Source organism: Cervus canadensis, chromosome 25 (genome assembly GCF_019320065.1).
Source record: "Cervus canadensis isolate Bull #8, Minnesota chromosome 25, ASM1932006v1, whole genome shotgun sequence".
Lineage (NCBI taxonomy): Eukaryota > Metazoa > Chordata > Mammalia > Artiodactyla > Cervidae > Cervus > Cervus canadensis.
The window spans coordinates 41,909,887-41,932,455 of record NC_057410.1 but is presented as its reverse complement, the minus strand read 5'-3'; the positions used below and the strand labels follow the sequence as shown (position 1 = coordinate 41,932,455).

Here is a 22,569-nt window from a genome sequence, read left to right as displayed (position 1 = left end):
GGGTGCCATTTCCTTCTCCAATACTCTATATTGACAACCTTAATTGATAAATGCATGTGATAAATTGATAAATTCCAACTGCTTCACCAACTCACCCTTCCCAATCTCTCTTCCTCTCTTCAGGTCTCTCTGTTCCTTGAGATACAATAAATATTGAAAGTAGGCCAGTTTGATAACCCTACAATGGTTTCTAAGTGTTCAAGTGAAAGGAAAGTTGTATATCTCTCACTTTAAATCAAAAGTTAGAAATGATTACACTTAATGAGGAAGGCATGTCAAAAGCTGAGGCAGGCCAAAAGCTGGTCCACTTGTACCAAACAGCTCAGCTGTGAATGCAAAGGAAAAGTTCTTGAAGGAAATTAAAAGTGCTACTCCAGTAAACACACAAATAAGAAAACAAAACAGCATTATTGCTGATATGGAGAAAGTGATAGTGGTCTGAATAGAAGATCAGACTAACCACAACTTTCCCTTAAGCCAAAGCCTAATCCAGAGCCAGGCCATAGCCCTCTTGAGTTCCATGAAGGCTGAGAGAGGTGAGGAAGTTGCAGAAGAAAAATCTGAAGCTAGGTTGACTCATGAGGTTTAAGGAAAGAAGCTGTTTCCATACCACTGAAGTGCAAGATGAAGCAACAAGTGCTAATGCAGAAGCTGTGACAAGTTATCCAGAAGATCTAGTGAAGATCATTAATGATGGTGGCTACACTAAACAGCAGACTTTCAGTGTTGATGAAATGAGTTATGTTGGAAGAACATGCCATCTACACTTTCATGGCTGGAGAGGAGAAGTCAATGCCTACCTTGAAATCTTCAAAGGACAGGCTTACTCTTTTGTTAGGGGCTAATACAGCTGGGGACTTTAAGTTGAGGCCAGTGCTCATTTACTGTTCCCCAAATCCTAGGGCCTTTAAGAATTTTGCTAAATCTACTCTTTGTTCTCTAAATGGAACAATAAAGTTGGAGTGGTAGCACATCTGTTTATAACACAGTTTCTTGAATATTTTAAGGCCACTATTGAGACCTGCTGTTCAGAAAAGATTTCTTTCAAAATATCACTGCTCCCTGACCATGCACCTGATTGCATTGCATAAGGTCTCTGATGGAAATATATGATGAGATTCATGTTGTTTTCATGCCTGCATTCTGAAGCTCATGGATCAGGGACTAACTTCAACTTTCAAGTCTTAATATTTAAGAATTACATTTTCTAAGGCTGTAGCTGCTGTAGATAGCAACTCCTCTGATGGATCTGGCAAAGTAAATTAAGACTTTCTGGAAAGTATTCACTGTTCTAGATGCCATTAATAACTTTTATGGACTGATTCAAATGAATTCTTTTTAATGGCTGAGTAATATTGCATGGTGTATATGTACCACAGCTTTCTTATCCACTCATCTGCTGATGGGCCTCTAGGTTGCTTCCATGTCCTGGCTATTATAAACAGTGCTGCGATGAACATTGGGGTGCACGTGTCTCTTTCAGATCTGGTTTCCTCGGTGTGTATGCCCAGGAGTGGGATTGCTGGGTCATATGGCAGTTCTATTTCCAGTTTTTTAAGGAATCTCCACACTGTTCTCCATAGTGGCTGTACTAGTTTGCATTCCTACCAATAGTGTAAGAGGGTTCTCTTTTCTCCACACCCTCTCCAGCATTTATTGCTTGTAGACTTTTGGATAGCAGCCATCCTGACTGGCGTGTAATGGTACCTCATTGTGGTTTTGATTTGCATTTCTCTGATAATGAGTGATGTGGAGCATCTTTTCATGTGTTTGTTAGCCATCTGTATGTCTTCTTTGGAGAAATGTCTGTTTAGATCTTTAGCCCATTTTTTGATTGGGTCTTTTATTTTTCTGGAATTGAGCTGCAGGAGTTGTGTGTATATTTTTGAGATTAATCCTTTGTCTGTTTCTTCATTTGCTATTATTTTCTCCCATTCTGAAGGCTGTCTTTTCACCTTGCTTATAGTTTCCTTTGTTGTGCAAAAGCTTTTAAGTTTAATTAGGTTCCATTTGTTTATTTTTGCTTTTATTTCCAATATTCTGGGAGGTGGATCATAGGGGATCTTGCTGTGATTTATGTCGGAGTCAACTCCAATTTTGAAAGAAGTTCTGTTATGGGTAAAATGCTATCAAAGAGCATTTCACGCTACAGAGAAAATATGAAAGGGTCAATCTGTGGGTCAAATTTCATTGTTCTCATATTGTAAAAAATCGTCAGAGCCGCCCCAACCTTTAGCAGCCACCATCCTGATCAGTCAGCAGCCATCAACTTGAGGCAAGACTCTACACCAGTAAAAAGATTAGGACTCACCGAAAGCTTAGATGATGGTTAGCATTTATAAGCAATAAAGTATTTTTTTTTAGTTAAAGTATGTACATTGTGGGTTTTTTTTTTGTTTTTTTTTTACATAATGCTATTACACATTTAATAAACTAAAGTGTAAATATAACTTTTATAATTCCTGGGTAACCACAAAATCCATGTGACTCACTTTATTGTGATATTTGCCTTGGTGTGGTAGTCTGGAGCCAAATCCATAAGATCTCTGAGGTATTCCTGTATTAGTAAGTAAAGTCATTATTAAGCAAAACATACATAGCTAATGGTAAAAGAACCATTAATCAAAAAGAAAAGAAAAAAAACAATTTTATATGACTAAATACCTAGCTCTAGTAGAATCAAAGCTCCCCCCCCCCGCCCCCGCCAATTAGTTTTCTGGGTACTATAACAGACATCAAAAAACCACATATCCTTGGCACACACTTTATGCTCAATATGTATTTGCTAAACAAGCAAATGAACAGCAAAAAAGAAGTGAATGAATAGGCCTGCCCTTGATTAAATAAAATTTTGAAAGACTCCCTAGAACTAGTGATTTACAAGAGGTAGGCAAATCAGTTAATAGTTTTGAATTTTATTGATATTGGTGAAAATTTGAAATGTGTATTAACTCTGCTGAAGTTAAACCTTTAGGTACATACATATTAGTTTTCCAAGCTTTCAATCCAAGAGCACAGAGGCAGTAATTTTTCTGTACAGAAAAAATATAACTACCTTATAGCTCAGTTGGTAAAGAATCCATTTGCTCCTCAGGAGACGCCGGTTCAATTCCTGGGTCAGGAAGATCTGCTGGAGAAGGGATAGGCTACCCACTCCAGTATTCTTGGAATTGCCTTGTGGCTCAACCAGTACAGAATCCACCTGCAATGTGGGAGACCTTGGTTTGATCCCTGGGTTGGGAAGATCCCCTGAAGAAGGGAAAGGCTACCCACTCCAGTATTTTGGCCTGGAGAATTCCATGGACTGTATAGTCCATGGGTTTGCAGAAAGTTGGATGACTGAGTGACTTTCACTTTCACTACTCAATTAAATTTTTTTCAAAGATATAGTATACCAAATGCCATGTATTAATCTAGAGTGACACGTAATGCCTGAATAAACGAACAGTGTTTCTTGCCATTAACACACAGTCCTTGTTGTTTGACAACATTAATCAGAAAAATGTGTTACCTTTTAGAAAGAAGCATTATCCATTGTTTTAGAAGTTCTCCAAACGTGATTAATTCATTAAAAGCTTCTTAAATGTTATCTTACTTTGTAATTCAGTTTATGATATAAAAATTCTTGTTGAAATTTATTCTGGTTAAAAGTCATTTTCTCATGAAAGATAAATAAGAAGTGGCCAATGGTTTTATCCCTTCATTCCATAATCTCACTGAAGTTCTGATAATGTTCAGATAGTGTTTCACTTAGTTGGACAATGATTTAGAAAAAACAAAGCATTTGAGCAAACACATAAAATTAGAGACTTCTAGGGAACCTACAGAACATCTAGTCCAAACCTGTATTTCAGGAACTAGAAAATTGAAAAAGAGGAAGAGTAATTGTTTGCCTCAAGGTTGTTCACTTTGATAGGGAAAGCATTGCTTTTTTGAAGGAATCATGACGCTTTATCCGGAGAGGAAATTCTCTTTCAGATAAACAAGTTTATGTAAGTTTACAAATGCCAACCTTGAGGTTGGCATATTTGTTTGTTTGTTTTTAAGTGCATTTGCTTTCTCTTAGTTAATTAATTGGCCATGACCAACTTGGCCATGCCTCTTTTCCCATGACCTCTAACATCCTTACAAGAAATGTTTTAAAGAAGAAACTGTGAAATAGAGATAGGTATACAATGTTGTCTCTTTTCCCAAATTACCATCAGTTGACTGGTTTTTAGCACTGATCCATGCTTTATTTGGGGCTTCCCAGGTGGCTCAGTGGTTAAAAAAAAAAAATCCACCTGCCAATGTAGGGACTTTGCAGGAGCCTCGGGTTCCATAATAGAGTTGAAAAGATCCTCCAGAAAAGGAAATGGCAACCCCCTCCAGTAGTCTTGCCTGGAAAATCCCATGGACAGAGGAACCTGGCAGGCTACGTTCTCTCGGGTCACAAAGAGTTGGACAAAATATAGTGACTAAATAACAACAACAGCAATGCTTTTTTCCACCCCTAGTAACTATTCCTTAGACCCTCCTGTTGTCCCTAAAATACCATACAAAGTTAATGCCCTGACAAGAGAGGATTGGGGTTTTTTTCTGCTTTGGTTTTTGTGTGTGTATGTGTGTGTGTGTGTGTGTGTGCATTTATCCTTAAAATTCTCCTAGTAGATCATATATACCATAGTTTTTTTTTTTTTAACTTAATGGCCATTAAATAGAAATATAACACCTTTTTTTTTCCAATTGACCCATCAATGTAGATATCTATAGAATTTTTCCATATGCAGACCCCCTTTTTAGAGAAACAGCGGAGCAAATACATAGTAGATAGTATAGTTTACGTTATGATTTGCCTGATAACCAAAGTCAGACAGTGGGAAATTGGGTGATAAACATCAGTAGATCCTACCTTACTCAGATAAAACTGAGTCTCTTTGCCATTTTGCAGTATATGACAATTTCGTTCACAATGATAATAGGTGGAAATTCAGCTTATTTTTGTTAGAAAAAGTGACTTCTCTCAGTAACATCATTTGTGGCAAATTGTGGTACAGCAGTAAAAATAACAGAGAAGCAATAAATTGTTGCTTGTGTTTATCACAAACAATAAAATCCCATGAAACTAATGTTTCTCTTATTTCTTATCACATCTAGAGAGATTCCATTTTGGCATTTATGTCATGTTTTACTTAAGATTTTTTTCCTATAAATTTTGTTTTTTAAGAAAAAAATTCTGTGTAACATAGTACCTGCCATTCAAATGTTCTTGGCTTCCATTCACTCATCTGTAAAATTAATGTGTTGATTTTTAGACATTTTTCAGGTCACTTCCAGTACTGAAAGTCAGATTCTATTATTTAGTTATACCACATGAAACAGTTCCTCCCTGTTGAAAAAAGATGCATTTGTGTGTAAGTGATCAAAAATCCTATCTACACTGTACCTATTCATTCATTTTAGCCAGTGTGTACAATTTGCTGGCAATTTGCGCTCACTGACATAAATCAAGGATTGGCAGACCATGGTCCCAGTCTGAATGTGACCTGCCACCTATTTTATGAATAAACCTTTTTAGAACATAGCCATGCCATGTTGATTGCCTCCGTCTATGGCTGTTTTTGTTCTCCAGGGCAGAGTTGATGGGTTGTGAAAGAGCATATTGCCCTCAAAACCCCTAATATTTACCATTTTGTCTTTAACAGAAAAAAGTCTGCAAAATAAAAATATTTTTATGTATGTGTTCATTTTATTGACTCTGTTACAGATTTTTATTTCTCTACAATAAGATTTTTTGTTGTTAGCATCATCCTTGTGTTTGTGTATGTATGTGTATTTGATCATGATAGTAAATCCCACCTTTGTTTTGTTTATTTTTCAACCTAACAATTCTGTCCCATGCTAATATTTCAATTTATTTTACCTTAAGTGAACAACTGGTGACTTGTCATTTCACTTAAAGGACAGTAAAGGATAACAGTCCTGATGATATTTAAAGGTGACAGAAATAGCTTGAAAAGAACTTGTATTTTCATGAAAATGCTGTTAATGAATTGAGGAGCCATTTTCAGATTCTCTGTCATTGTAGTAGGTTGCATTAGAATATTTTTTTTCTGTGATGATCGGAAGAGAATGTCCAAGTTATAATTTGTCAGGTTACTTTAAGTTTCATATTTATAGGACTTTGAGTTGATTGGAAAGTAAATCCCAATTGACCAAACAGGATTTTTCAGACTGCTGTTTTTCTTTCTAAAATGACGTTTTCATCTACGGGTCATTTTTGGTTTTTCCTTGATTTTGTTTTTCCATATAGCATGGTGGAGAGAGTGGAGAATGAAGAAAAAGAGGAAAACTGAAGAAGCAGTCAGAGGCACGTGAGGCAAGGGTCTTGTTTGAGTTAACATTTAGGCCTGATAGTTGCTTAAGCTTCATGGTTCCCCATCATCTCCTCAGGAAATTAGACTTAATGCTTAATGCTATTTCATAGTTGACTCTATTATATGAGAGAATGATTAATGAAGATGACATTTACCCTGATTGTTGCGCTCTTTAGGAAGATATTCTCCATGAAGAGCTCGTGTTTCTAGGCTTCAGATGGGGTGATGTTCTTCGGAAGAGAAATGCAGCTCACCTGTTTCACTAATCACACTTTCAGGTACAGATTCTTATAATAGTGTTCTTGTCAGACTCATCAGAGGAGAGAGATTTTCTTTGAAGTACAGTACTCATCAGTTTCTGAGCACTGAATCACATGACCTCTTTCTGTTTTGTCTACAGTTCATTGAAGATGCTAACATTCTGCCTTAAATTAAACTGAATTGCTTGAAAAATTCCAGGAACCTTTTGTTGGAAAAACTTTAAAGTTCCCAACTGTGGCTTAAATTGGTGATCCAGAACATGAACATCTAAAAGCAGACAGGGTTTGCATCCCATAAATTTACCTTTTGGGTCTCACAAGTAGGAAGATGACACAACTGTTCCAATCTTTCAGGGATTCTGATATCCTTGTCCTTTGTGACATTCAGCCATTTTTGCTCATCAGCATCAAACATCGAAAAGTTTAGATCTGTTCTGGAGTTATTGGAAGCTAAATGGGCCAGAAATAGTACTAACTGAATTGCTATATAATTCTGTAGATATGGAAAGCAATATTGATTTTGTACCAGGGGACAAAGTAGTCTCGAAAAGGGGAACTTGTCTGAATTTCTTCCCCACTGAAGCAGACACTGTGGTTGCTGTGTCTGGACTAGATTTATTTGTTAATTATTAATTGAGTTTCTCATACACATTAGCCACCGTGTTTGCTTTCATGGAGGTCAGAGTCTAACAAGACCCAGAGGCATTGTCCGAGCCCCACTGTAGGTAGGACAGATACAGAAGACTGACCTGAAGGCCCTAGACCATGATAGCCAGTAGAATCTAAAAGATAGCTTTGAGGGAACAAATCTAATGAAATTTAAGACAGATAGTCTAATGAGAAAAGTATTAAAAGTGTTAGTCACTCAGTCGTGTCTGACTCTTTGTGACCCCATAAGCTGTAGCCCTCCAGGCTCCTCTGTGGGATTCTCCAGGCAAGAATACTAGAGGGGATTGCCATGCCCTCCTCCAAGGGATCTTCCACACACAGGGTTGAACCTGAGTCTCCTGCATTGCAGGCATATTCTTTACCATCTGGGCATTATTTTGAAGGACCAGGCAGAATCTAGGTATGGGCTCACAAGTCTATACCAGAGTTATCAGGCAGACATGAGGGACTGGATCAGATGACTTGATGAAGAGCTGGGACAGGGCCTTATTCAGAACACTGAGCTGTTTCAGCAGAACTCACCTTCTGACTAATGCAGAATAATCTTGGCTAAGAGCCTCTGAAATATTAAGAGCAGACTCAGTCACAGAAATCTTGAAGGAAATTATTTTTTACTTTTAAATGCTCCGTTGTTACTAGCATCTGGAACATCAAAGTCATTATCCCACAGTAATACCTCAGGAATGGTCTTAAGAAAAGATACCATGGATTTGTAATTAGAACATAATGTTTTCATATTCTTTATTGCCTCTAACATACTTTAAAATAGCTTTTGCCTACTCAGGTAAAGTGTTTTCCTTGCTGTTATGTTTAGGCTCTTGCTTAGTTAAGTCTTTCTCTATGTGTTGTGAAAAATCAACTTTCTTTCTATTAATGCTGTAATTACTTGGTCACAAATCTCAAGTTGTTAGAGTCCAAATGAACCTTTCTTAGAAACATTCATTTGTCACTCCACCTTAGGAGAAGTGACAACTTTTTATTTTTTATTCTACTCATTGATAGTTACATCCAGGACTTTATCTCATTGGAATGAAAAATTATAAATCAGCAATAACTTATGTATTATTATAAATTTAGGAAGATCCTACTCTGAGTGTTGTGGATCTGCTGAGAATATAAACAGATTCAGAGAAAAGACCTGTCTCCTTAAGGAGATGAATATACTTCCTCAGGTATATTTTAATACTTTAATGCTTCCAGAATCTAGATGAGTCTTTGATTACAAAAGATTGTTGCCAGTCACAATTCAATTTTTTTTAATCCCATAAAATTGCCAGTTAATTGATGAAGTGCCTTGCATTCAAAGGTGTTTAGGAATAAGAATATGTGGCTTTTAAACATTTTTTGACATTCTCATATTTTAGAGGTGTCTGCTCTTTTGGAGCTGTCTAATTTCAGGTGTAAGTCTGATAAGCTTTCCTTTCTAACCCTACTAAAATAATATGCTTCTATTCACTTCTTCTTTTGCCCTTTTTAAAAATACTTTTGCTTGGCAACTTTATCCTTTTACAATTCGTTTTCCTGCTTCTAACATAAACCCTTACCATTTTCCTTAAGCTTTTCAATCCATTCTTGAGTCTTCACTGTCAAAAGATGATCTTTCAGTCTTGATCAAATAAAAGAGACTTGCTCAAATTTTTTCCAAACTATACCTTTCCGGTTTTTATTTCATTAGTCCTGTCTACGAAAATGATCTTCTCATCCACTCCCATCTCTTTTGTGGCTTTGCCCCGTTATTGACTCCCTCTTTCTATACCATCTTCCATTTTCTTTGTATTGATTCCTTCTCTTCAGATTCTGACCATGACTGACTCTCTCATATAACACAAAATTATACAAAATAAATTTTTAAAAAAGAAAAAAATACCCTTAACTTACATTGGTTCACAAGTTTACTTTGCTTTTTCTTACCCTTTCCAAAAAAGGTCAAATTCATCTCTGTTGCCCAGTTCAGCCCCTTAGTCATTCCTCAAAATACAGTAATCAGAATTTACCTGCCTTTTGAAATTGCCCTCAGTGGTCAACAACTCTGCCCTGGTTACAACATCTAATGATCTTTTCTTAAAATTCTGCCTTTTAACATGTATAGAGTTTGTGCTGATGACTTCCCTCAGGCAACTGCTACCTCTGTGTCTCATATTGGTTTATTTTCAGCATCCTCAACATACGATCTTGAATTTGTTCTTAACTGTTGGTATTTCCCAGGTTTCCACATCATTATTTCTCTCATTTTGCTTTCTATTTTCCCTCCCACCCATTACTAATTCAATATATCAAATCAACAGCAAGCCCTCCTAATTCTACCTTAGAATGTCTTTTCCCGAGCAATCCTTTTCTTCTATTTTTACTACTAAATCTTTAGTTCAGCTTCTCATTGCCATAAAAAACACATTTGAGCTCCTTACGGTGTCCTACTTCTAACCTGTCCTGTTTCAAATCCTATTTTGAACTGACCTTTTCAGTGTATTCTCCTGATGCTTTCCCCCAAGTCTTGCCACTTTGGGTCATATATTATCTCCTGAATAATAATTTTAGGAATAAAATGTTGGAAAGCTTACTGCTTTTAGCTTTAGATCATTTTATTTCTTCTGCTTACAGTTCCTAACTTTCCTTTTGGAAAATTCTGGCCACTTATAAACAAAGTAAAATTGATTTTTTACTTTATTTGGTAAATAAAGTAAATTGATTTATTTGGTAAAATTCTAGCCACTTATAAATCTCTATACATGTGTTCTCTTCTTTGTTCCCTACTTTTGCACTCAGGCAGAAATAATCCCTCCCTTCTCCATATCTCAGTTGTGGCTATTTTGCTTTTGTGTACAAAAATGTGGTCAGACTAGATTAAATGGGAAGAGATTCAAGGGGAAAAAAGATAAAATATCCTTCACTTACATAACCATTTATATTAGTAATCTATCACTGTGTAACAAATTAGTCCCAAATTTAGAAGCTTGCATACTAAAAATTGTATCAGTCATGTCCAACTCTTTGTGACCCTAGGACTGTAGACCACCAGGCTCCTCTGTCCAAGGGATTCTCCAGGCAAGAATACTGGAATGGGTTGCCATGCCCTCCTCCAGGGAATCTTCCTGACCCAGGGATCTAGCCCGTATCTCTTATGTCTCCTGCTAGAGGCTTAAAACAATACGTATTTTCTATATCACAATTTCTGTGAGAAATTGTAGCTTGCCTGAGTCTTCCTTTACGTCTTGGCTTTTCAAAAGATGGCAATTGAGATATCAGCTCAGGATTTGCACTATTATGTTTTCGCTTGACTGGGGGAGGATTCACTTCTAAGTTCAATTCCAAACTTTCAGTTCCTTGAGGGTTATTGGACTGAGGCCCTCAGGGCTTGTTGGCTGGAGGGCACCCTCAGCATCTTGCTGTTCAGTCTTCTCCAGCATGGCAGTTGCTTCAGCAATGCCAACCAAGAGATAGTCCAGTAGCAAGACAGAAATCACAATTATGTGTAACTTAATGATGGAAGTGCCATCCCGCTATCCTTGTGATATTCTGTTAGTTAAAAGCAAGGTTATCTCACTTGCAAGAGAAGGGAATTATACATGGTTGTGAATACGGGAGGTCAAGATCACTTGGGACCGTTTTGGAAGTCTGTCTATCACAGACTGTCTGCCACCCAGCACTCATAGGCATCCTATAAGGTCCACTGCAGTAGTATCATCTTACTTGCCACAGAAAAAATTAGCATTGAGGAACAAAGTAACTTGCTGATGGTCATACAGTGAATAAGTGAAGGAACTCAGATCCAAAACCAGGCAGTCTGTCACCAGAGTCCTGATATTTAATCACCGTGGAATCCCAGGAAAGGAAGAAACCAGCATAACTCTGGGACTAGCGGCAGCAGCTCTAGGGGAGCAGCACTAATGAAAGTGGAATTTTATTCTAGTATTTTACTGACAGCACTCAGCTCCCAGATTTTTATATTTATTTCACTCAATCTGTATTCTTAGAAAAAAGTCTCTCTCTGCTTGCCATCCAGTGGGTAGCCTCCTCTGGGTCTCATCTCTGCCTTTGATTGAAATAATTATAGCCAAGAAGATAAGTTTACCTAGTACAACAAAGCTTCAGGATTTCTGGCAGAGTGGTATTTCACAGGCAAGTGGGATATGGAGTGAAAAGATAGGTCTTTTGGGTCATGCCCTTAGAGAATTCACCAAATCACACTGTATCACAGTGAGTTGTTTTAATATGCATGCCTTCCAATGCAGTTTTCAGACAGAGCTGACCACATCTCATGTCTCTGTTGAATCCCAAATGTCCAGTACAATGAAACTGAGCCTTATTGAGATTTTTCTGGGTGGTTTAATTTTCTTTACTTATGCCTTTGACCCTTATGGGACTGACGATGTTAAGAATGAGACAGTCTGAGAAACAATGTTATTATTGCCTTTGACAAGAACTACAATAAAGCAAAAGGCATGATCTTCTAGCACCTTTAATTATATAAAGTTTGGTGCTGTCATTTTCAATATATAACTGTGTTACTGAGACTTAAGATGAAGGTTTGGTTTCGTTCTGTGATACTGACAAGTGCTCAAAATGATACATAATAGAACCAGAGTAGTAATGGCATCTTGCGTTCTTTTTCATTTTAAAATATTATCTCTTAAGCGCCTTTATATGGGGAATGTTTACATAGACTACAAACCTTCCTTTTCCTTGAAGTCTGAAGTAGTCATTCAATGTATATTTATAAAATAGGTCTTGTATATGAGCCAAAGGGATGGATATTGATAGCACTATAAATATGGCAGTTTCTGCTCTCCACATACTCTGTCTACTGGGAAAAATAATAAATATAAAACCATTGGTAAATGTATGGAATGTTTACAGGAGAGAGAATCAGAAATAATTTTTCCATGAAGGTCTACATATTTCTATTAGTTATAGAAATATCTGCCTTAACTCAATTGTTTCAGTTGTGTTTGCCTCATTTCTTGTATTAAATAAATTCCTAAAGAGCATGTGTGTAACTGGATGAGATTGTTTCCTTCAAATCTCAACGCACGTATCTTTTTCTAGTAAGCTTTCTGCCACTTCCCCCTCCACATACCTCGTGTTCCCAGAGCATCTGGTTTTATCTCCGTTTGCTTCTTTAGACTATAAATCTTTATTTTATTGAGCTAAAATTGACATATAACATTATATTAGTTTCAGGTGTACAACATAAGGATTCGATATTTGTATGTATTTCAAAATGATCACCACAGTAAGTTTAGTGAACATCTGTCATCATCCATAGTTAAAATTTTTTCTTGTGTTGAAAACATTTAAGATTTTTTTCACTTAGCAATTTTCAACTATGCAATATAGCATAACTAACTATCATCATGATACTGTATATCACATCCCTATGACTTATGTATCTTATAAGCAGAAGTTCGTACCCCCTTTCATCAAGTTTGTCTATCCTCTAGTCCCTGCTCTTGGACCACCAATCTATTCTCTGTATCAATGAGTTTAGTGTTTTGTTTTTTCCCTCCACATGTAAATAAGATCATGTATTGTCTGTCTTTGACTTAATTTCACTTAGCATAATACCCTCTAGATCCATCCATGTTGTTGAAAATTACAAGATTTTATTATTTTTCTAATCACTGAGTAATGTTCCTCTGTGTGTGTGTGTGTGTGTGTGTATGAATGTTTGTGTGTATTTTCTTTATCCATTCAACTATTGGTGGACACACAGGTTGCTTCAATATCTTGGCTATTGAAAATAATTGTGAAATGAACATTAGTGTGCATATATCTTGTCTAATTAGTGTTTTTGTTTTCTTTGAATGAATACCCAAGAGTGGAATTGCTTGATCATATGATAGTTCTATTTTTTAGTTTTTCGAGAAACCTCTATAAAGTTTTCGATAGTGGCTGCACCAATTTAAATTCCCACCGCCAGTGCCCAAGAGTTCTCTTTTCTCTACATCCTCACCAACTCTTGTTATTTCTTGACTATTTTATAGTAGCTTTTCTAATAGATGTGAGGTGAGGTGACATATCATTATGGTTTTGATTTGCATTTCCCTCGTAATTAGTGATGCTGAACATCTTTTCATGTACCTATTGACCATCTCTATGTCTTCTTTGGAAAAAAAAGTCTATTCAGATCCTCTGCCACTTTTTTCCCCCACAGTGTAAAGGGTTTCTTTTTATTATGTGTAATATAGGCAAAGTGATTTAAGTCAATAAATTTTTAAGGAATTTCCACACATCCTGATTCTTTCCACTGCCAATCACCTTAGCTCCTCCAAAGTCATAATCTTCAAGACAGCCCTTTCAAAAAGAAGTTCTGCTCAATCCACAGTTGTCATGTTTATCTGCCCACAATTGTTTTAGTTGGGCCTCTTTGATCTTCAATGGAATGTGCTTCAAAATTTCCCACCTGTAATATTGGAGATCCAATTTCCTCAAGCAGTTTACTATAGCATCATGCTTAGGGCCAGAAAATGGATCTGCCTAGTTCATGATGGCACCCTCTAAAAATGTATTAAGTTCAAATCATATTCATTCTTAAGTTATCACGCCCTGGAACTTGACAGAGATCATTGTGATATGCCAGTACCTAAGATACAAGACTTTGAGTAAACTCCAGGAGTTGGCGATGGACAGGGAGGCCTGGCGTGCTGTGATTCATGGGGTCGCAAAGAGTCGGACACGACTGAGCGACTGAACTGAACTGAACTGAAGATTAAAAAAAAAAAGTTTGCTAGGTTTTTCATAGTTTAATGGGCAGCTGTCTCTTGTAGCTCTTTCCCACAGACCTAACAGGTAGTTCTGTGAGTAAAGGAAACTACACGTTACTCTCTGAGGCATTTCCAACAATGTAGGTTTTATAGAAAAAAGCCCCATTGGGATAGACCTCAACCTCCTTCCCTTTTTTTAATCAGATGGTTTTACACTGTCTGTAGTTATATGAGTCCTTTATGTATTTGGGGGTATTAACCCTTACCAAATACATTATTTGCAAATATTTTCTCCCATTTTGTAGGTTATCTGTTCATTTTGTTGATGGAGAGTATAAATTCTTTATGGAAGAGAATTGACATCTCTTATATCTTCAACCTTAAACTTTCTGGCTCTGTAGTTGGTCTTGTCTACTGAAAATATATCTTAGACTAACCACGTTGGCATCATCTCTAAGTCTTTCAGGAATACAGGCTCTCAGGGTTCACCCTAGATCTATTGAATCAAAATATTTTAATATTATTTCCCAGGGAGTGTGTGCATACAAACTTTAATACAGTCCTAGGGGATATAGTGCATCATAGCACAAAATTTTTTAAATGTAGCTAATAGATCATCAATATCAGAGTCATTGCATTTGGGTTAGGGTGATGGTTTGGTGGTGGTGGTAGCGATTAATGATAGTTTTTGAGTTTATAAAAATTCACATTCTTTGGCCTCATCTCAAAATCTGCTAGAAATGATAGTATTCATGTTTCTGTATTTTAAACAAGTTCTTCAAGTGATTCTCATCCTTATGGAAGTTTGAGAAGAGTTGGGTAAAGTGTCCAAGCTCTGGAGCCAAATTCTCTGTTTCCTACCTTATAATATGGAATAATGATAGTGCCCATCTATTTGACTATAGAGCTGCTAGACAGACTGCATGAGATCATATATGCACAGCGTTTAGCATATTCTTTGGTGCTAGTAATCATATGATGATATTAGCTGCTAATAGCTGGAGCAACATATTTGGTATTCAATAAATGCATATCTGCCTATAAAGTAGCTGGCAATACAAATATTATTTTCACTTTTTTTATAATCTTATTTACACCTTTGCCTAAAATATATTGTGTTATTTTTTCTTCTTCTTCCTTTTCTTCCCTAGGAGTTTCCTTCTTGTGTGTGTCTATGTGTGTCTTTTGTAATATCCTTCATGGTGTTTAGTATAAAGAAGTTTCTTGATAACTTGGTTACATGATACATTTGCTGACTTTACTAATGAGAGACATGAAGGAGTGGCAGGGCAAAGAAAGGCAATACTATAACCCTGAGAGAAGTGTGAGGAAGACAATATATAGTTAAAAAAGAAGTATGGTTTTGTAGCCAGTTTGAAGCAGTAGCCACAAGTCTATAGACTCTTAGAGTCAAAGTAAAGTGGACACAACATTTTCACAGTGACCTAGTCATGGAAACTAACATTCTGGACTGAACTTAAAATCTTCTGAACTTGAGTGTGCCTCCAAATATATTTTTCCTAAATGATTTTCAAAGGTCATGTATTTTAGATCCTCAAAGTTTCATATCATTAAATAGTTGATTGGTATAAAAGTTCATTTGCACATGGAAAGAAGTTGTGCATCACAGAGAAAGAAAAATGCAAGGTGTGTTTTGATAGAAACTGTAATTTAACTAGAGCAGAAGGTTCAAAGTTAAGAGTAGATTGATTTAAAATATGTTGGTTTGCATTACACCCTTCTCTAAAAGCTTTGAATGGATTAATTTTGCATTTGTAAGAAAATCTGAACTCTCTTCTATCCCAGGAAGGCCTTCTGGATGGGCTCCTGCTTACATTTCCAACTTCCTGTCTTAGCACCAGTTCCCTAGTTGACTTCTGTAGCCAGGTCTCCTTTCCAAGCCTTGGGCAGAACATGTGGAAGTTACTCAATAGATACTTAGTATATTAACTGATGGGATGGATAAAAAAATGCATGCTAAATGGATGAATTTTGTTTTAAATGAATGGTGTTTTGCTTTCTTTTTCCTTAAACTAAATCTAGCCTACAGAAATGAATTTGAATAAAATTGAAAACAAAACATTTGCTAGTGTAAAGAGTGGTATTGATAGAGACAGAAAGCTTTGTCTATAGGACTATGTCATTTTCCCTGTAACCAAGTGCCCCTTTTATGAATCTGAGCTTCAGTTTCTCATTCTATAAAAATAAATCTACTTTATTTATTTAATCACTTTCCTTCCAAAAGAAACATTTGCTTGTTTCAGTTATTCCTTTGTATTTTTGATTGAAACTCAGCTAATTTTCAAAAGTATCTAAATCTATACCTAAGTGAATTTCAATAGGATTTTTTTTATTGATTTGTGTAAAAAGCATAAAAAACCAAAATCTCTTTTTTCGTGGAAGTTTTGAATTGACAATTGAAAAGGTATTTTAGTGTTATTTGGTTATTTTTTAGTTAGCAGCCTATGTGTTGGCAACCTCAAAATGTTTAAACATGGAAATTAAAGCTGCAAAAAAAAGGTCTGGATTTAGTTTTCGATGAATCCAGAAATATCAGTGAAGTATTTCTTTTTACCACAAGCAGATACTTAATCTGAGCCAATTCTTTTGGACTATCTGTACTTTTACCTTATAAATTAATTCCTCTTTTAGATGACCTGGTTTGGAAACATGGTAAATAAAAATAACCTTGTTAATAATCTTATGCTTGTTGGAACAGCACTTTATAAGCAAATAATTATGTGAGTACAACAGGGCACGCATTACTGAAGTTTAAGTAAACTGTGGTAAGTCTCTAGAAATTACTGTGTACCAAGGGCATCTGGCCCATAGCAAGGATAATTTTATCCACAGAAAGCTATATCTACCAAAAATGTTCACATGGTCACTGAGAACTTCTTATGTGCTGCTTCTACAGTTGGGCACCACAGATACAAATTAGTGAGACTTCGTAAACCAGATGTTCTGACTCTGTGGTAGTATTTAGTGGTCTGTGGATGAATATTTGAGGGTCCTGGAAACGTCTGCAATTGAACACTAAACCTTTGTATATTTAGAATATGCATTTTCTTGGAAGTGAGTCTGTTATTATTATCAGACTCTCCAGTATCTTCAGTATCTCTGTAATTGCTTATGCGTCAAATGTGGTTTACTTGACTATATTCCTCTGTAGACTCTATCATCAAACACGAGGCTATTTCATTATTAAAGCCCTGGTGCCAAGCTTAGTACTTACCACTGAAAAAGGCGTTCAGTGTTGATGAATAAGTGAATAAACGAACAAATGAACTGTATCACCTGTTGGTAGTGTCTACTGTCTTCTCTTGTTATGATGTGGCCCTTTCATTCCATTTTTTCCTTGACATGGGGAGTGATGATCTTCAGATTGGGTTTGCTATAAGTGTTCCATGCTGGAGTCCATTTAATAGGGTGTTTATGCTCCTAGATTTCTGTAACAGAGCTGAGATAAGAATAACTTTTAGCATATTGTATAATAAAACCATTTAAATTCTTGTTCTCATAAGAAGAAATAAAGCTGATAAAGTTTTCCAAAGATCTCTTCCCTCCAAAATTGTCACTATATTTTCTACCATGTGACCCACTATTAAATTGATACCTGATTTGTTGCTTTTATACAAATTAAGGTAGTTTACATGTGAGTTATCTTTCAGACTTCTGGAATCTGGTCCTCTCTTCCTCTATGACACATTTGTAAAACACATGATAAAAAATGTATAATGGAATCATGACAAAATATTCCCACTATTTATTATTTGATTAATATCCCATAAATTTAGAGGGTTTGATAGGGGGACTAACTGGGAACTAAAGTGCATTCTGGTGTTTATCTGTCTATTCAACTCAATGAATATTGTAAAACAATATTTGATACCAAACTCTTTTGCCAGTTCAACAAAAACTTTGAGAATCTGATAAGAGAAGGGTATGTGTGTGCAGGAGGAAGGAAGGCGGTTCAGAATGAATATTTCTGACTAGAAGGAGGATCATATCCAGTTTTGAAGGTATTTCAGTACATAAATTTCCTTATGGTGAAGCTGGTAGCACTGATTTTTTTTTGTTTTTTGGTTGTTCCAGGGTCCTAAGGTCTTAGTTCCTGAACTAGGGATCGACGCTGTTCCTCCTACAGTGGAGGCATGGGTCTTAACCACTGAACTACCAGAGAAGTCCCAGTAACACCCATTTTTGTTTTATCCCATTGCACTCAGCTAAAAAGATGAATGAATTCCAAAAGAGATCCCTGGTAGTGTACAGACACTGGGGCTATAGAGCTACACCATTTGCCACGTAAAAATATTACAACTGAGGTTACTTAGGGAAAAAACCCAGAAATGCAAGTATGAGTCATTCACATAGAAAGGAAGGAACCCTGTACCGAAGGATTTGATATATTCTCTCAAGCCAGGTTTGGATCAGGCTAAACTATTGCTTTTAGCCACAGAAGGTAACAGTTTCCTTTTAAAACCATTGGTATAAGGTATTTCAGTATAGTAATTGAATTGTGTTTTTATTTAAAAGAACAAAAAAATATCAACCCAGGTTGTTAAAATATGTTGAAACATCTGTCATGAATAGATAATGCCATTTCCCCTGCTTTGTTTCTATTATCTGTTCTATTAAGAGGCAATAAAACTGGAGATCTGAATCTTTGTTTTTTTAGACAAAATGAATGCTTTGACTATAGAAACTACCTTCCTAAAATTTAGTATACCTTATTGAATTTTTTCCTTTTTTTTTTTTTTTTTTTTTTACTATTTTTGAAAGGTATTGTGGTGAATTATGCTGATTCTTTGTCATAATTTGTTGGTTTAAAATCTCATGTGAATATAAAAACTAAGCAAAAGGGATGAGAAGACAAGGAGACACACAGAAGCAGTTCTGCCGGAGTACTCAGAGTGAAAGCGCCGGCCCGGGACCTGTGACCGAGGAGTCCGTTTGAAAGGGGGATTGCACTAAAATAATTTCAAAGTTTTCATATAGGCAGGGATTTTTAGCTCAGGGAGGAAACTTAGCTCTAAGCTAATTCTTCTCCTAAATTTATGAAAGGCAAATTTAGGTTAGGAAATGTTATGGACATTAGTATTTGTGCAGTTAGGGTCATGTACCCATCCATAACCTCAGATATGCAGATGACACCACCCTTATGGCAGAAAGTGAAGAGGAACTAAAAAGCCTCTTGATGAAAGTGAAAGAGGAGAGTGAAAGAGTTGGCGTAAAGCTCAACATTCAGAAAACTAAGGTCATGGCATCTGGTCCCATCACCTCATGGGAAATAGATGGGGAGACAGTGGAAACAGTGTCAGACTTTATTTTTTGGACTCCAAAATCACTGCAGATGGTGACTGCAGCCATGAAATTAAAAGATGCTTACTCCTTGGAAGGAAAGTTACATGAAATTAAAAGATGCTTACTCCTTGGAAGGAAAGTTATGACCAACCTAGATAGCATATTAAAAAGCAGAGACATTACTTTGCCAACAAAGGTCCATCTGGTCAAGGCTATGGTTTTTCCAGTGGTCATGTATGGATGTGAGAGTTGGACTGTGAAGAAAGCTGAGCACTGAAGAATTGATGCTTTTGAGCTGTGGTGTTGAGAAGACTCTTGAGAGTCCCTTGGACTGCAAGGAGATCCAACCAGTCCATCCTAAAGGAGATCAGTCCTGGGTGTTCATTGGAAGGACTGATGTTTGAAACTCCAATACTTTGGCCACCTCATGCGAAGAGTTGACTCATTTGAAAAGACCCTGATGCTGGGAGGGACTGGGGGCAGGAGGAGAAGGGGACGACAGAGGATGAGATGGTTGGATGGCATTATCGACTCAATGGACCTGAGTTTGAGTAAACTCTGGGAGTTGGTGATGCACAGGGAGGCCTGACGTGCTGATATTTATGGGGTCACAAAGAGTCGGACACGACTGAGCAACTGAACTGAACTGACCTATTCAGGGTATAAATTCGAGCTAGAATCCTGAATTGGTTTTTTAAAATTAATTTGTATTGGAATATCACTGATTTACACTGTTGTGTTAGTTTGTGGTGTACAGCAAAGTGAATTAGTTACACATACACTTACATCCATTCTTTTTTAGATTATTTTCCCATATAGGCCATTGCAGGATATTGAGTAGAGTTCCCTGTATTATATAGTAGGTCCTTATTAGTTACCTATTTTATATACAGTAGTGTGTAATATTAATACCAGTATCACAACTTAATCCTTCCTGCTGCCTTTCCCCCTTGGTTACTATAAATTTGTTTTACTTACAAAACAAACACAGAATCCTAAATTCTTAACTCCACATATTTAGCACAGCACACTACGTTTCATGAATGTTCTCTTCTGCCTAAATTCTCTTCTCCATCTTTATGCCTGTTGTAAAGTACATGAAGGGAATCCCCAGAAATATATTCCCCAATATGATTGACTTTATTAGTTACCTATTATGCATTACATGGTATCCAAAAACTTAGCTAAAGCAACAAATATATATTATTTCAAAGTTCCTGGGAGATAAGAGTCTGGGTGCAATGTAGCTGAGTCTTCCAGGGCAGAGGACACCTCAGGCTGTAATGTAGGTGTCAGCCAGGGGTATAGACATCTCCAGGGTTGGGGGAGGTTCTGCTTCTAAGCTCACTCATGTACTTTCTAGCAGGACTGAGTTCCTCAGAGGCTGTTGCCTAGGGCCTACCTCCATTCCTTGCAATATTTCAGTTCCTAGCCTTGCCACTGGCTGCTCACAGCATAGTAGTTTGCATTATCAAATTGAGGAGGTTACAAAGGCCATTGAAAGAGTGCAAGCAAGGGACAAATCATCATCTTTAAAACCTAATTTTGCTGTGCTTTTTACTAAAGGTAAGTCGCTAGATTCAGCTCACACACCAGAGTGGGAATACCAGAAGTTAGGGTCACTGTGGGCCATTTTAGATGCTGCCTGCCAAATTCACCAAATTCCATTGCTCTCTGCTCTAACAGATTGGTATGACTCCCTTTGGAGAACTTCAATTATAGCAATAGTGCATGAATGGAAAGATGGATTGAGGGAGAGGCCCTAGGCTGTGGTCTCATTCCCATTGTCTTCATATGTATAGTTTTTCATGGTGACTGTCTCCCACCTGGACTAGGACAAATCATGAAGACAAATGATTTGTCCTGCTCCCTTCTCCTCCCCCAGCATGTGAACTATTATATCTCCAGAACTTCTCAGAGTTAATGGTACACATCGGACTGTAATATTTTATGAATAAATGATTGGATTGTCCCCGAAAACACTAGCCTTGAATACAGATCTCTGTTGGAGGCAGAAATCTGTATTATGTCAAATGCCAAGTAAAAGGAAGTTCCATAACATGTTAGAATTCTCTGGGGCCTTACTTCCTTACACATCAGACATTCCATATAGCATATATTCCCATACCAAACATCATTATAAACATGAAAGCTTAAAGAGCAAGCAGATTGTTGGGAGCAAGGGTAGACTGCTATTTCATCACTTACCTACTTACAAGTCAGTGCAGAGATTTTGAAGACATTATGTGTTTGAGCCTTAGTGTTTCATGTGGCCTGCCATTAGATGTACAAAATGTTCCCTGATATGAAAAACTTATTATCTAATTGGTGGGTTAAGATGAATGTCTGAGAAGGCAGTTGGTGTTTTGTATATATTTCAAGAGTCAAAAGACTAAAAAGAGCAAAAAGAGGTGAAGGATGCTAGGGAATTTTCTGTTGAACTGGTCAAGGCAGGCTTTACAGTGGTTCTGGTGGTTCATTTGTATCTTCAAGGATAATGAGGATTTAGATGGCTAATGTAGGCAGGGGAGCCAAGAGCCCTTTTTGAAGAAAATACTGTGGACATCAAAGGAATTAAGATAGATAGGAAAGCCTGATAAATTTTAGAGGAATAATGAGAAAAAACAATTCTTAAAGGAGATTCAGTGGCATTAAAGTTCTTCTTGATTTTATTTTGAAAGACAGAAACTTAATGGTCACGAAATTTTATATTTTCTTTTTTGAAGTTCTTTAACTCTGGCCTCTCACTGAGATACAGGGGATGATAAGGCCAACCCTAGATAAATTTTGGAAGAAGTCTCTAGTTTCTGACTTAGTGAAGGTATTAGCGGTTCAATTGTTCCGACTCTGGGACCCCATGGACTATAGCCCGCCAGTCTCCTCTTTTCATGGAATTTTCCAGGTAAGAATATCGAAGTGGGTTGCCATTCCCTTTTCCAAGGGATTTTCTCGACCTGGGGGTTGAACCTGGGTCTCCTGCACTGTGGGCAGGTTCTTTAGCATCTGAGCCACTAGGGAAGTCCAATTTCTGACATAAGGCTACATTAAATAATTCTCTGTATCACCTTACTAAAGATCTTTGAATTCAGAATTATGTTTTGCCCCCTCTTCAGATTTCAGTGATTTAAGAATGCAGATTACTACAAATTCAGACTGAGGCATGAATGACTAATACTCTTAAAACTCTTCTGAGTTATTAAAAAAAAAAATCCAGGAAGGAGACTATGCCATTTATTACTCTGGGAAAATGAAAATGTACCTTGTATTCTGCAGGTTTGG

At 36.8% G+C, this 22,569-nt stretch overlaps 1 long non-coding RNA gene and 1 other non-coding gene across 3 annotated transcripts in view; one reads left to right on the top strand and one right to left on the bottom strand.

The window, feature by feature from the left end:
* LOC122427466 overlaps positions 1-22,569 on the top strand; it is a 456,678-nt gene that overhangs the window by 69,905 nt on the left and 364,204 nt on the right. The gene's annotated exons all lie outside the window — the stretch shown is intronic.
* On the bottom strand, positions 14,037-14,168 carry LOC122427870. The gene has a single exon (XR_006265571.1). It is a non-coding gene; the product is annotated as a small nucleolar RNA SNORA18 (small nucleolar RNA).